General features: G+C 32.1%; 1 protein-coding gene across 1 annotated transcript in view; it reads left to right on the forward strand.

The window, feature by feature from the left end:
* Positions 1–13084, forward strand: part of LOC126749132 (plexin-B) — a 559001-nt gene that overhangs the window by 362574 nt on the left and 183343 nt on the right. The window contains exon 4 of the mRNA XM_050458788.1: positions 8000–8019. The gene's annotated coding sequence lies outside the window, so the exon portion shown is untranslated. The remainder of the gene's footprint in view (positions 1–7999; positions 8020–13084) is intronic.

Here is a 13084-nt window from a genome sequence, read left to right on the forward strand (position 1 = left end):
TTTTTGCCAATTTTTTCTCTAGCTGTCTGGCTATGTGTCCTACCCAAAATAATTTGGTGTTGAATATTTCTTGATGTCAGTGACTTTCGTTTGTCGAGGAATGTGCTTGTTTCTGGTCGCGAAAGCCTCTCTGACTTACCCCTAGAATGTTGGCACTTCGTGCCATCTCGCGTTGCCGTAATCGTGTCTAGGTCAGACGTCAATACCGACCAAATTCATTTATCAAAACTGTTTCTTTTTGGACTGTTCGGAATTTTGCAGATAAATATATAGTTGAGTCTACCAAAAGCTGTCCATCCAAGTTTGATCCTGCTATTCAAATATTACAGTGCGAAAATCTTGTAATGATTTTTATAAGCGGTACTTTTAATACGGATTTATGGAAAAGTAATATAGTTTAACGGGTGCTAGGCGGTATTGCTATAAATGATTACCACTGATTGCATGAATTTATCGTAAGCTAATAAATCCTGTTGCATTCTAACTAAATCTACGAGGTATTAATTAAATTTACTTCGATAATTCTTGTACGAGCCGTAAACTTCTTGATTTAATTAATACTAACTAACTTGTAGGCTCTGCCAGGTATCCCGGAACGGGAAATGAGGATTACTTTGCCTTGGATAGATTATCTGAAATTAAATAATTTTGTCTTATGTACTAAATCAATCCCTCTGTTAAAAGGTATTCTAGGGGATGCATGACTATTTTATTTAGGCCTTTAACTACAGCCCTAAACATTATATAGTTAGACTGTATATGACAAGATTATCAATGATGTTTAAACAGCTTTTAAAGTCTTATTAAAAACTAAAGTTATAAGAGAAAAGAAAATTACAATTGCTATAAATTTTATTATAATTTTGAACTTTCATCTAATATAGAGAGCAGAGCAAAGGCGCTAAAATGCAATTAAATAAAATTTATTTGGAAATTATTAAAATTGACCACATTTAAATTTATTTTGAAATAATTCTGAACATTAATTTAGCAAAAACACAGAAATTCTTTGTAGTTAAACACCCAGTATTTTATATAATGAAATCACTTATATAAAAAATCATTAAAAAAAAATTATATAACCTTTATTAATAAAAATATTCCTAAATAACTAAAGAACAAAAAAACCTGTATACATTTCCAGTTCACTGCTTATCATTTTCCGATAAATCCTGGTGGAAAAAAGCCGTTAACTATTACATTTTTGGTAAATATCCTTCATATTCCTGCTTCAGCAACATAACATATCGACGCCATGTCCTATTACACTTTTATAAGTGAGCTATGCTTGGATTATTGATAGTTCTTGTTAGCCCCATCCTTTCAGGGTTACTTTCACGGAGTTAAAGAAAATCGAATTAGATTTTTCTCTGACTTATAGCGTATTGAGCAAATGACTTCATGAGTCCGAGTGTTGACTCAAATAAATATCCCTATTTATTAAAAAGGCCAAAGCGAATTTATTGAACCGATTTATTGCTTTTATAAAAGGTTTTCAAATAAAGCGTAAAAGTGTATGTCTATATTGTTCCGGGATGAATGCAAAACGTAGTTTATTTATTAAGCCAATTATTCAAAAGCATGCAATTTGTTTTCGACTTTGGGGATTTAAAAAAATATATACATATATTGGTACATAAATATTTTGGTATATATACATATATATATATTGTAATGATTTTGTTTATTGTGATAAATAAGAAAGCAATATTTTCCGAGAAAAAGATTCTGCGAATTTACTTTTCCTTCAGTTTTATATAAAATTAAATAATTTTTCGACCGGGATGCTTTTTTGTCATTGTATTATTTCGTGTATAAAGGTAAATGCCGTTATATATTAAAAAGAAAATTCCTAGAGGTAGGTATTGTTTTTCAGGTGTTGATTATATCGTTTCAAGTTTACCATTCAGACCAAAATAGTAGATTTTTTCTGCGTGGATAACTTCTTTGCTAAATATAATTCTTGTGCATATGCTTTAGAGGTTTTCATGGGCTCAATCAAAATAGCTTCTCCCTATTTTCCTCCAGCTGTAGCATTAACAACCATCTCTAAATTTGCTGGTATGATAATACCCTTAGATAGCTGAATGATTCTGATATTTCCTTTATCATCATGTAAGTGAAGCATAAAAATCTTTGCAGATCTCGTCAACAATATCCTATTATATAGGTTGGTCAATAGAAGACTAGGCACAATCAGCAGACCTCGTTTTGCTGTGTGATTTTAGACTCAATAGTGTTTTAAAGCGCTATTTTAATTTTTTTTAAATATTTATCATTATGGCTGTTTATACCCACCCTTTCCGAAAAAGTTTAATTGATTAAATAGTTTTATGGGGGCAATTCCGCAATACAATGCAGGAATTTAATCTCAGTCAGTTTTAAAAATAGACCGATTCCTTGTGCTAAAACTATTTTAAATGTCGTGTCAAATTACGAGACATCTTTTTGCCTCCAAGAATGTAAAAATTGTCATATCAAAGCTCAAGAACCACCTACTGAAAGGGTCCAGGAGATAGAACGGCGGCAAGGAATTGTTTGTATTACTTTAGTTTTGGATTTAACACGATTGAGCACAATTGTTGGAAAGGAACTGGCTATGCACCATAAAATTATGACGATTATTTGGAAAAAACATGTATACAAATGTTTTAAATTTTCCAAAACTCCGGAGGTGTTTCCTGAAGACCTGTGGTGAAGAATGGCATTTTGTGAAACCATAATGGAAAAGGCAAATGAAAATAAAAATTTCTTAGAAAATATTTTATGTTCAGCTGAGTCCTCTGTTCCATTGCATGGTAAACACAGTGTTACAGAAAAAAAAAGAATGTTGTTGTTTATTATTAATTAATTAAATAAGGGTGGCTTATGGCAAAATAGGGGTATTCGGGGTTTAAAATTGCCTCCAGCTAGCCCACGAGAGTGGTGTTGGTAAACTTTACCGAATGTATCTATAAGCGCCACCTGCAATGATACCCTCAAAATCTTGCCTTAATATGGCCCTGAATGTGGCCCCGAACCGAAAGCAGGAAGTATCCCTAGATAATTAAACCACAACTAATTTAGGTCAGCAAAAGGTATAAAAAGGTAATCCGTAAATTCAGCTTTAGTATATTGACAAATAACCTAACCTCTAGTTATCAAAGTTCAAATGTCAATGTGTCAAAGGCTAAATAAAGAAATGGATATTAATCGTATTAAATTTATAAGTTCACTAGAATTAAAGCAATTTATAAAAGTTAAATAAAGTGATAAAAACCGGCGGTTTATAGTCAAATAAATAAGGTACAATTTATAATATACCTTGCATATACGTATATACTCAATTACTCAGTTCCCAACAAAGATAAGGGCAACAAGGTGCGTCAAAAATTTAAGTAAAACTAGTAAATGTATATGCAATAAATTATTAACAATGGTGAAAATAATGTGTGTGGCCTTTGTTTTACACTTCTTAATGGTTATATTATTCTGTGATACCTGTAGTCCTTGTTCTCGCCCTGGTTGATGACTAGACGGCTATGGGGCCCACTTGGTGTGTCTCAGGACAGTGTCTTCTGTGGTGGTTGGACAAAGTGATTCAGCCAGTATGGACGCCCTGTGATGGATGTCAGGATATCCAGAAGAAGCTTAAGTGTGTGCGATAGGGCCCAGACCATCAAATTCCATCAAGTCTTTCACAATAGCGGTGATGAAAATTATATGGAATGGGAAGTGAATCATGCCGCTATTGAACTAATAGATGAGGAAGCCCAAATGGTAGTTAGAAGGGGGTAGATAGATAGTAAGCAAAATAATTTTTTATTAAAATTTTGCTTCAAAAACTTGGATGCCTTTATAAACTTTAAATTAAAATAAATTCAAATATTTAATGGGTTATATGAAAAATTATAAGAACAAGTGTTGAATAAGTGCCATGTGCCACTTTCCAAGTTGGTATGTGGCCTTTTTTTGGAATTTTTATGGCAAAATAACACAGGAAACCCTAAAAACTCTTTAGTCTGTTTCTTGAAAACTGCCTTCGACAAAACTTTAATTTAACTCACAAAAAAAATCAAACCTAGATAGGGTGTTTCCTTTGTAAATCCGCGCAAAGCGAAACCAGCTGAAGCCTTCAACTTTCAGCTGAAAAATGACCCAATAACCCAAATCTGTCGAAATGGTTCCCCTCCAGATTTTACCATGTTTAAGTCATCTGTCAACCTTGCAATCTTACTGAAAACGTAGACAATTCTTGCATGAATTAAGTAGTACTGTAAGTATGTATCAGCCACAATAAAACTTAAGGAGGTCTTGAGAAGAAATTCAATATTTGGGTTTGACAGTTACTTTTTTTACTATTTTATTGAAACGAAGATTCTACACTACACTTTTCCTACAATAAAATTATGTGAAAAGGAAGAGCAACAAATTATGGTCAACTGACTATTGCAGACATGATAGATAATAAAGTCTTATTCTAATTTTCAGATCGATGTTGGCCAAGGCAACCGAAAGAAATCAGACACCTGTATAACCTCACAATGTAAGATCAAGGTACCAATAATATCAACCTTGTCAAGATTATACTTTAATATGAATTTTATTCCTAATAAGTAGTTACTGTTATAAAACAAAATATCCTATCCATTAATGTTTGTAATCTGTTCCGATATATTTATACATATATTTTCCATTTAAATACATTTGCAATAAATATGGTTATTTTTTAAACTGATCAAAATTTTATAATTATTGAAACCTATAGAATTAGGATTGATTTTTCTATAGAAATTAAGCCTTTCTTATAAGCCCAAACCCTATTTGCTTTCTACTTTTATAACTATTAATCTAAACCTTTGATAAATGAATGAAGTTTTATTAAATTATATTAAAATATTTCAAATTTGAATGCATTGAGTTAAAGTGTTATGCTCATAAAAAAACAATCCTTTCATTGTTCTTTACTGGTCTCAGGAAAACGAGCACAGAAGTTTTCACTTCCGTACTCAGACTCAAAAGTTGAATGCTTGGGCCGGTATTTTGGGCAACCATATTATTGGACCAATTTTCATTGATGGTACTTTGAACGCCAAAAAATTATTTGAGTTGCTATAAAACCAAGTTCTTCTTGCCGTTCAACTTATCCCTGATATAGACCTGGAATCAGTCTATTTTCAACAAAATGGCTGTCCTGCTTATAATGCACTCAGAGTAAAAGAATTTTTAACAAATACTTTTCCTAACCGCCTTGTTAGTGGGACTGGGAATATTAAATGGCCTCCAAGATCTCCCGATTTATCACCAAATAACTTTTATTTGTGAGGTATCTTAAGGAGACTATTTATAAACATTATCGTCAATTAACGTCATAATTCCAGACCTCATTACAATTCCAATAGCGGAATGGTGTCTTAGGTTCTCTAGCCACAAATGACTTAAGCTTTTTCAGGTAGTCCTTGAGATCACTTTCCGAAGTTCAGATTTGTCTTATCCGAACTTCCGTGTCTGGCTTCTAATTTCTTGAAAAGCTGCTTCATATCCATTTGTTGTACTTTAAGACTTGACTTTAAATTGAGCTGATTCTCAGATAGCACTTCTTAGTATGTCTGTAGCTTCTCCTCTTAGGCACAGCTTAAGATTGATTGTACCCTCTTCGTTATCCCAGCGATTTCCCCTAACAGCGGCCTCGAACTGATTCAAAAAGCTAGTTCACGCTTTTTTGCCGTCACATTTTGGTGGCTTTACTTTCATAATTTTTGTACATACCAGGATCGGGATGAAAGGGAGCACGATTTATTCTCACCTCAAGTTGGATATTTTTTTATACTTGCCCCAATTTCTTCTTGAACTGTTGCTTCGAAGTAAGTCTTGTTTTTGTTTCAGCTCCCGATGTTCTCTAAGTTGTATATAATCTCGTTCCTCTTGTTTTCTGTCTCGTTCGATCTGATCCTTTTTAAGATCTTTTAAATTTAATCGTTTTTCATGGTCTTTACAAGGTGTTCTTGTTTTCTGTCTCAATCTTTATTTTCTTTATTAAGGTCATCTTTCATTTTCACTTTCCAGTAAATTATCCGTCGTTTATATAAGCAGAAATCGACGTAAGCTCAAATGAATTGGTCCGTCAAATCATGTTGTTCTTTCAACACGTTAATTCGTTATTGACGTATTTTAATAAATTAAGTCTAAATTATAGAACGAAAAACCAATACCCATGTCTATTTACGTTGATTTACTACGTACTCAGAATTAAGTTGCCAAGCAGATATTTATTACTTAGAGGAGTTGTGGATTATTAACTAGAATAACATTAAACAAAAGATTTTTTTCTTTTTTAACATTTAATTGTAAAAAAGTAGGCTATATTTTTTTTAAATTAAAATTATTTCTATGCTTTAAATTTTTTACCTTCCTTTTAAATTATTTCCATTTTTTTTTAATCGACAATATTAATAAATTGGTTCGTTTTTATTTAAAGCGGTAAATGCATCGAGGTCGAGCGATAAATCTACATTATCTAAATTTAATACGTTTTTTGCGCATTTACAATTTTGGGTCCAATGACCTTAATGAATGTTTTAAAGTAAGACTTTTAATTGTTTTCCGTCGTAAATGCCTATGAAAAAATGTGTCATTCTTCCTTTAAGAACAAATATTGTAAAAACGATTAGAAATGAATGCAAAGTTGTTGGTAATAAATTAAAGGTAAAAGAATGCTCTATCAAAATGCGTTACTAGGTACAGGGTGTTCCATTTAAAAAATAGCAAAATTGAATTGAAAATATCATTATTTGAGTAAGGATTTTGATCACCCCGTATAACAAGTTTTTTTTCGCTTAAAAATTTAGCCGCACAATTAATCGAGCACAGCGATATTAAATAGGCACCCTATATATAACTAATATAGGCAAAAAAACACTCACTTCTCATCGTCCTCCGTCTTCTCACCATTGCCGTGTATAATTTATAAAGTCCACTTATCGCCGACAGGCTGAACCAAAACGGAAAAAAATTACCTCTGTGGCGCTTAATGTTCCATCAACATTCATTAGTGTATTAGTGTTATAATATGCAGCACAAAAATTGATTTAAATAGCAATTCTTCCAAGTTAATTTAGCGTGACCATCGTTTGGCACATTAATTTCCAAAATACCTTAAGTAATTATTAACAGAAAGTATGCGTGCGTGTCTGTTTAAAAAGGAAGTATTTAGAAGGAGGCGCTGACTTTAGTTCAGAACTTTTCCCACCAATTACGTTATCTATTCAATTTGAAGAAATTTTTTGGTAATGAACTTAAGACTTGCTGACTATGTAAAGTTCAGCTTCAAGAAAGTAAAGACCATACCGTGACGACTTTAAGGCATAAGAACCGTTAACAGTTTAACCCGGCCGATTGAAATATAAATAATTATTAATATACTACGACGGCTATGTAATGATAAATTACAAACTAGAAGAATGGAGGTGAAGAGACTGTGGCAGCTGTTTCGTATTCCGTTTGATGTTTTTTTCTAGTAACTGCTACTCGCTTAATATTAGAACAAACTATTTAGATTTGTTGTAACAACTTACCATAATGTTTTCCCAAGCATGATTTACTTCATTTAATGTTGTTATAATTACTTCATTTAATGTAATATTTAATACTGTTTCCTGAATATTTATCTTGATACTAATTAAAAAAAGAAATCAAACAATAAAATACCTTTTAAGTGTTTTTTTGTTCTCTCAAAAAGCAATCTCATTTTGAGAAATAATAAGCTAAATTTAGTATTTCTGAGGTTTCCTGACCGTAAAAGGATTTTATCTAAATTTGCGAGTTTAAAAATGAACGTAAAAGTTTTGCCTTCTTTCTGTTATCCTTAAACTTATTTTTGTTTAAAGTTCGGATTTCTATACAAAACTTTGTATGAGTTCCAATATCATTTCCTTATTTTTTTTGAGTTGGTGGAATTTTATTCAGCTTTTTTAACACAATCGCCTATTTTTTTATTGACTGATCTTTTATTATTTTTCAGGTGTTATCAGATATAAAATGGTAAGTACAGAAACCTATTTTATCTATTTATAAAGTAATTATGTTGTCTTTTAAAACCTAAAAAGCTTGGGATGTTAAATATTAAAATTAGTTTAATTATTATTAATTAATTTTAGGGTGTTACAAAATTCGGTGCAAATATTTCAAGAACGTATCGTTGGAGTTAAAATAAGACGTTTTTTTCTCATAATCATATATCCTAAAACGCCTTTCCTCAGAGTTATGCTTCAATGCTTCTGAAAATTTGCATGTCCTTGTATTTTGGTTACTCTTTTCATTTTCCGTCCTAAAAGTGATGTAAATCCAATTTTAGGGGAGGGTTCAAGGAAGCTTACCCTTTGATGGCCCGTATCTTATGTTTCCTATGACAAATTTAAATATCTAACAACACCATCTAGTTAGCCATCAAAATATCTAAAATTTCTGTCTCTTGCATTTTTTTGATATATTTAAGCGTTTTCGAGAAAATCGCTGATAAACGATAGGAAGGCATTATTACACCCGATTAAACTATCAAGTTAGAAAAAAACGAAGTGGGCTGTGACTGCTTTATTTTTTGTCAAATTAAATTAAGTTTATCAGAAAGTGCAAAAAATTATAATTTTAAATTTTTTCATGGCTAATTACATTACAATTTGTTATTGAAAACATAAGATATGGGCTATTATAAGAGTAAGCCTCCTTGAATCCTTCCCTAAAATTGGGTTTACACCATTTTTGGGACGGAGAATGTCAAGAGGACCCAAAACAATGTAGAGCTGCAAATTTTCAAAAGATGTGGCGCACAACTGTAGTCAGTACTACAAATAATCAATTTTCTTCAAGCAATTTGCGCGGGCTTTAGCTCTGAGAGGGCACTAGAAGACTAGACTAGAGGGTTTTAGGACACATGGTGATAGGAAAAAAAAGTCTTACTTTAACTCCAATAATACGCTCCTGAAATATTTGCACCGAATTTTGTAACACCCTGTATAATATTTAATATATTATTATGTTTGTCGCCTTAATAAAAAGAAAATCAATATATATATATAAGATCTTAAATAATTAGGTTGATAATAAGTAACCAATTTAAGTTAAATATCAGATTATATATTTATAATTTGGGTAAAAAAACATCGCTACATGATTTCCTTAAATCCATTAATTGATTATTTTACTGTTAAGTTACACTGTGATAGGCACATATACTAAAAATGTTCATGGCTAGAAAATAATAAGCAATAGAGAACTAATCAGTAACCAAAAAATCAGTCACTAAAGCAATCTCATATTTTAACTAATTGGGAAAACACTTTAATGCAAAGTTTGAATTTTTTAAATCTTCCATGTTTTTTTTTATAAATAATCAGTAAATCTTAAATTCTGCTATAAATCTTAAATTCTAATAAATTTGATTGGAATGTAAACGTTTTTGATTAACACACTTTAACATGTGAAACTTAATTATAAACACAGAAAGCAATAAATCAATAATTAAATGCCATAATAACTGTTTTGTGTAGCCAACAAATTACAAGCTACAATGGTAGTTTTAAAAGAATTTCTTAAATTTGGAAATGAAATGCATTTTATTCTCTCCGAGTTTCATGACTTTTCTGATAGTATAATTGGATTTTAGATCCATTAAAATTAAATCTCAATAAAGATTTAATTAACCAAGTTGTAGTAGGTCAATTTGCTCAAATTTAATTATCGCAAACCCTGTGATGTAGAATTTTCTTTATCAGTTTGTTTGCAAAAAAGGAATTCCTAAAAAAGTTCAATCAACAACATCGACTGGTTGATTATAGAAAAATAAATTAAAAAATCTACTTAGAGTAAGTATAGCGCATTTAGTCAACATTGTTCAACAATAGAGTCTGCGAGTGGTTTTTAACCTATGAATAAGGTGAAAAATTCTAATTAAAAATCCGCGTTTGCAGTTAAAAATTAATATTATGAAAATTTACCCATAGCGTTAGGCTTAAAAATTGCAATCTAAACATGCCAACGTGTTATAACTATAAGATAAAATAAGGCTAATATCACAAATATAATGAAAAAAAAGTATTGTCTTAAAGTTTTGTTTCGTTTTATATATGCTAATACACATTTCCGAATTTTTAACACATATTTAAAGCTTCAATGTTCTAAAAAGTTAAGAAAAGATTAATTAAATGTTTGACCTAATAAACGAAGTCTAAAAACCGATTTAAACCTTTGGAATAAATAACTATAGCCATTCAAATAACAAAACAGTTTTTACTACTAACCAAAACTCTTTATTTTATTCTCGACACGTGTTTCGCTAATGCATCTTCGGCAAAAGCTTAAAACCAATCCAAAGATTCAAAATGCATATTTAAAAAATACTGAACTATTAAACTAAAACGTGATAGTGCTTTATCATGCACGAAACATATTTTAGTACATATTGCCATTAACGCATCAACTCAAAGTTCTGGTAGATTATTCTAGAAAAATTCCAAATGAAGTTCTCCAGCTAGCCTCAGGCAAATTAGGCAATTGGACTCTATCTCAGTAAGATAGAGTCCAATTGCCTAATGATTTTGACCCAAACGTTGATGGATTGGGTTGGGTGTTGGATGTTGGTGATTCGACACATGGCAACACTAAAGTAGGATATAAATTTTTTAGTTCTAATCTGAATTATTATGTATTTTCTAGTCAACAAAATGCGATCTGCAAACTCTGCGAGAAGGAAACTTCAAGCACATTGATGAGAAACAGACATCTTAAGAAGTTTCATCCAGAATTTGTTGGCTAGGAATTCAAGAAACACATTAAATGTCCAATGTGTACCAACAGTACCCAGGCATTTTCTTATTTTAATAGTTTAAACAAACATTTGCTTGATATTCACAATAGAATGATTAAAAAATCATTTTTAAATTTCAGGAATTTTGAATAACATACCTCTTGGAAAGATCGATTATGATTGTCAGACCATATGAAAGCTCGTCTCCCTATAAATGTAAATTGTTAGTTTTAATAATCTGTTGCCGTATTTTAAAAATTTAGCTTCATCAGTAAACAGAATTAACCGAACCCCAAGTTGAAAACTTTATTCGTCGCGGACTTTGATTTTGGGTAATTAAACTGGACTGCTAATTTCGCACATTTGTAGAGGGATCTGCCTCTAAAGCATATAAAATATTTTCTTGTGCACCCTATATATTCTATATATTCCTACAATTATGATGATATGATTCCCACAATTTGTTAAGAAATTATGTACTAGTAAAAAAAATAAATAAAATATAATTTTGGTCAGTTTACCTGAGACGCCGATGAACTCGTTTAAATGATTCGGATAGGGTTCCTCGTAAAGCCTTTTGGCTAAAGCATTACAAGATGCAAGGCCTCACATAAGCATATCAGAAAATTTAGAAAACGTAAATTCCATTTTGGCAAACAAATTAAAAGAAGTATATGATAAATAAGCATAAAGAAAAGGAAAAAATACCTCAACACTTTTTAACAGTACAGTCTAGGGCTAACAAATATTAACTTAAAATATTTATGATAGATTACTAAAAATTGTTAATCTGCCTTAAAAAGTATATCAGTAATAACTCAACATAATATCAATAAAAACCCATTGTTATTAAAATACATTTTAAATATAATTTACTTCAAATTTCCCTATTTCCGATCAAAATTTAAGATATAAAAGACATGATATTTAGCTTAAGGGGCTTTATAAGGCTGTAGGAAAAAATAGGATTAAAACTTGTGGAGCGTGTAGCGTGATTGCCATAGTCAACAAAAAAATCATTTTTTCATAAGACGTTATAAAACAGGAGACTAGGGAGAAAGTCTATTGATAAAAGCACACATTTATCATTTTAGTTCACTTTAAATAAAAGCTATGTCACAGAAAAAACTTTCACTAGAAGAAGAAAGTATTTCAAAGGCTTATCTCTAATTATCCTCTAGAAATTAAAATTACTAAAAAACAGGCTCGGTCAACGAAGAACTTGCGTGCGAAAACCAATCTAATAATCATAAGTTAAAAAAAGGTTTTGTTTCTCTTCTTTCGATACGAACGATGGAGCGATATCGTCTTCCTTCTACTAACTACAGACCCTTCCAAATTGAAGGCACCCATATCAAAGTTATGTTTTTTTTAATAGAACTCCCTGTATATGATTTGATTTTTGGATTCTACATCCTATTAATAAAAGTAGTAATGGTGGGAAAACAGTGTCCGGCAGGTAGGCCTAAAAGTCCCTTTCCGCCAACCCCTGAAACCCGTCATTACCGCTGACCACCCTCTCTAGTCCGCCTAAGCAGGCGACCCGTTCTCCTAGTAAAAGAGAGCAGGCTTTTCCAGTTTTGCACCCATGATTTTTCTCCTAATATTAGCCCATCCTTCGCGTTCTCCTATAAAATAATATGCTGTTTTCTCCACAATGCCAGGCCAGTCTAGGGCACAGCGGGCTGAGCACCACGCCTTAGATATGCAGATGTCGGTTGAGTCTAACCGACCTTTGTATCGAAACAGCAGCCACGCTCTAGCTAGATTTGATAGCAGTTCTTTGGCCTATTGACAACCGCTGTTCCTAATCCAATTTTTCCTAGTCTTTTCCTATGCTCAGTTGTCTAGGATATCCGAAATGTGTCTTTTACTTAGTCCAAGGTAGGCTTCGGGACTAATCGGTGGAGAGAGCTGATTCGAGCCTCGCGAACTTGTCCGCCCGCTCATTGCCCTCCACTCCGCTGTCTGGGAACCCAACAAACTCAAACCTTCTTCCTCCTACCCAATGTGTCCAGCGCATTCCTGCACCTTGCATCAGTCTGAAGCTAGTTCTGGTTGCTTTAATGACTTTTAAGGCATCCTGGCTGTCAGAGTTAATTTTAGTCTCTGGGCCGATAGGCGAACACTTTCGCTTGAAAGACGATTGACGAGTATCTTATAAGCGAGAATGCTTGTCCTTGATCGGTGTTGATATGATACACTCCAGCTCCTGACAGCTCTGTGTGGGCCATTCTTAAACTGTCTGTGTACCATATTTGTAATATCCTTTCGAGGTCGAGCCTCTTTGTAAGGCCATTCTCC

Source organism: Anthonomus grandis, chromosome 22 (assembly GCF_022605725.1).
Source record: "Anthonomus grandis grandis chromosome 22, icAntGran1.3, whole genome shotgun sequence".
Taxonomy (NCBI): Eukaryota; Metazoa; Arthropoda; class Insecta; order Coleoptera; family Curculionidae; genus Anthonomus; species Anthonomus grandis.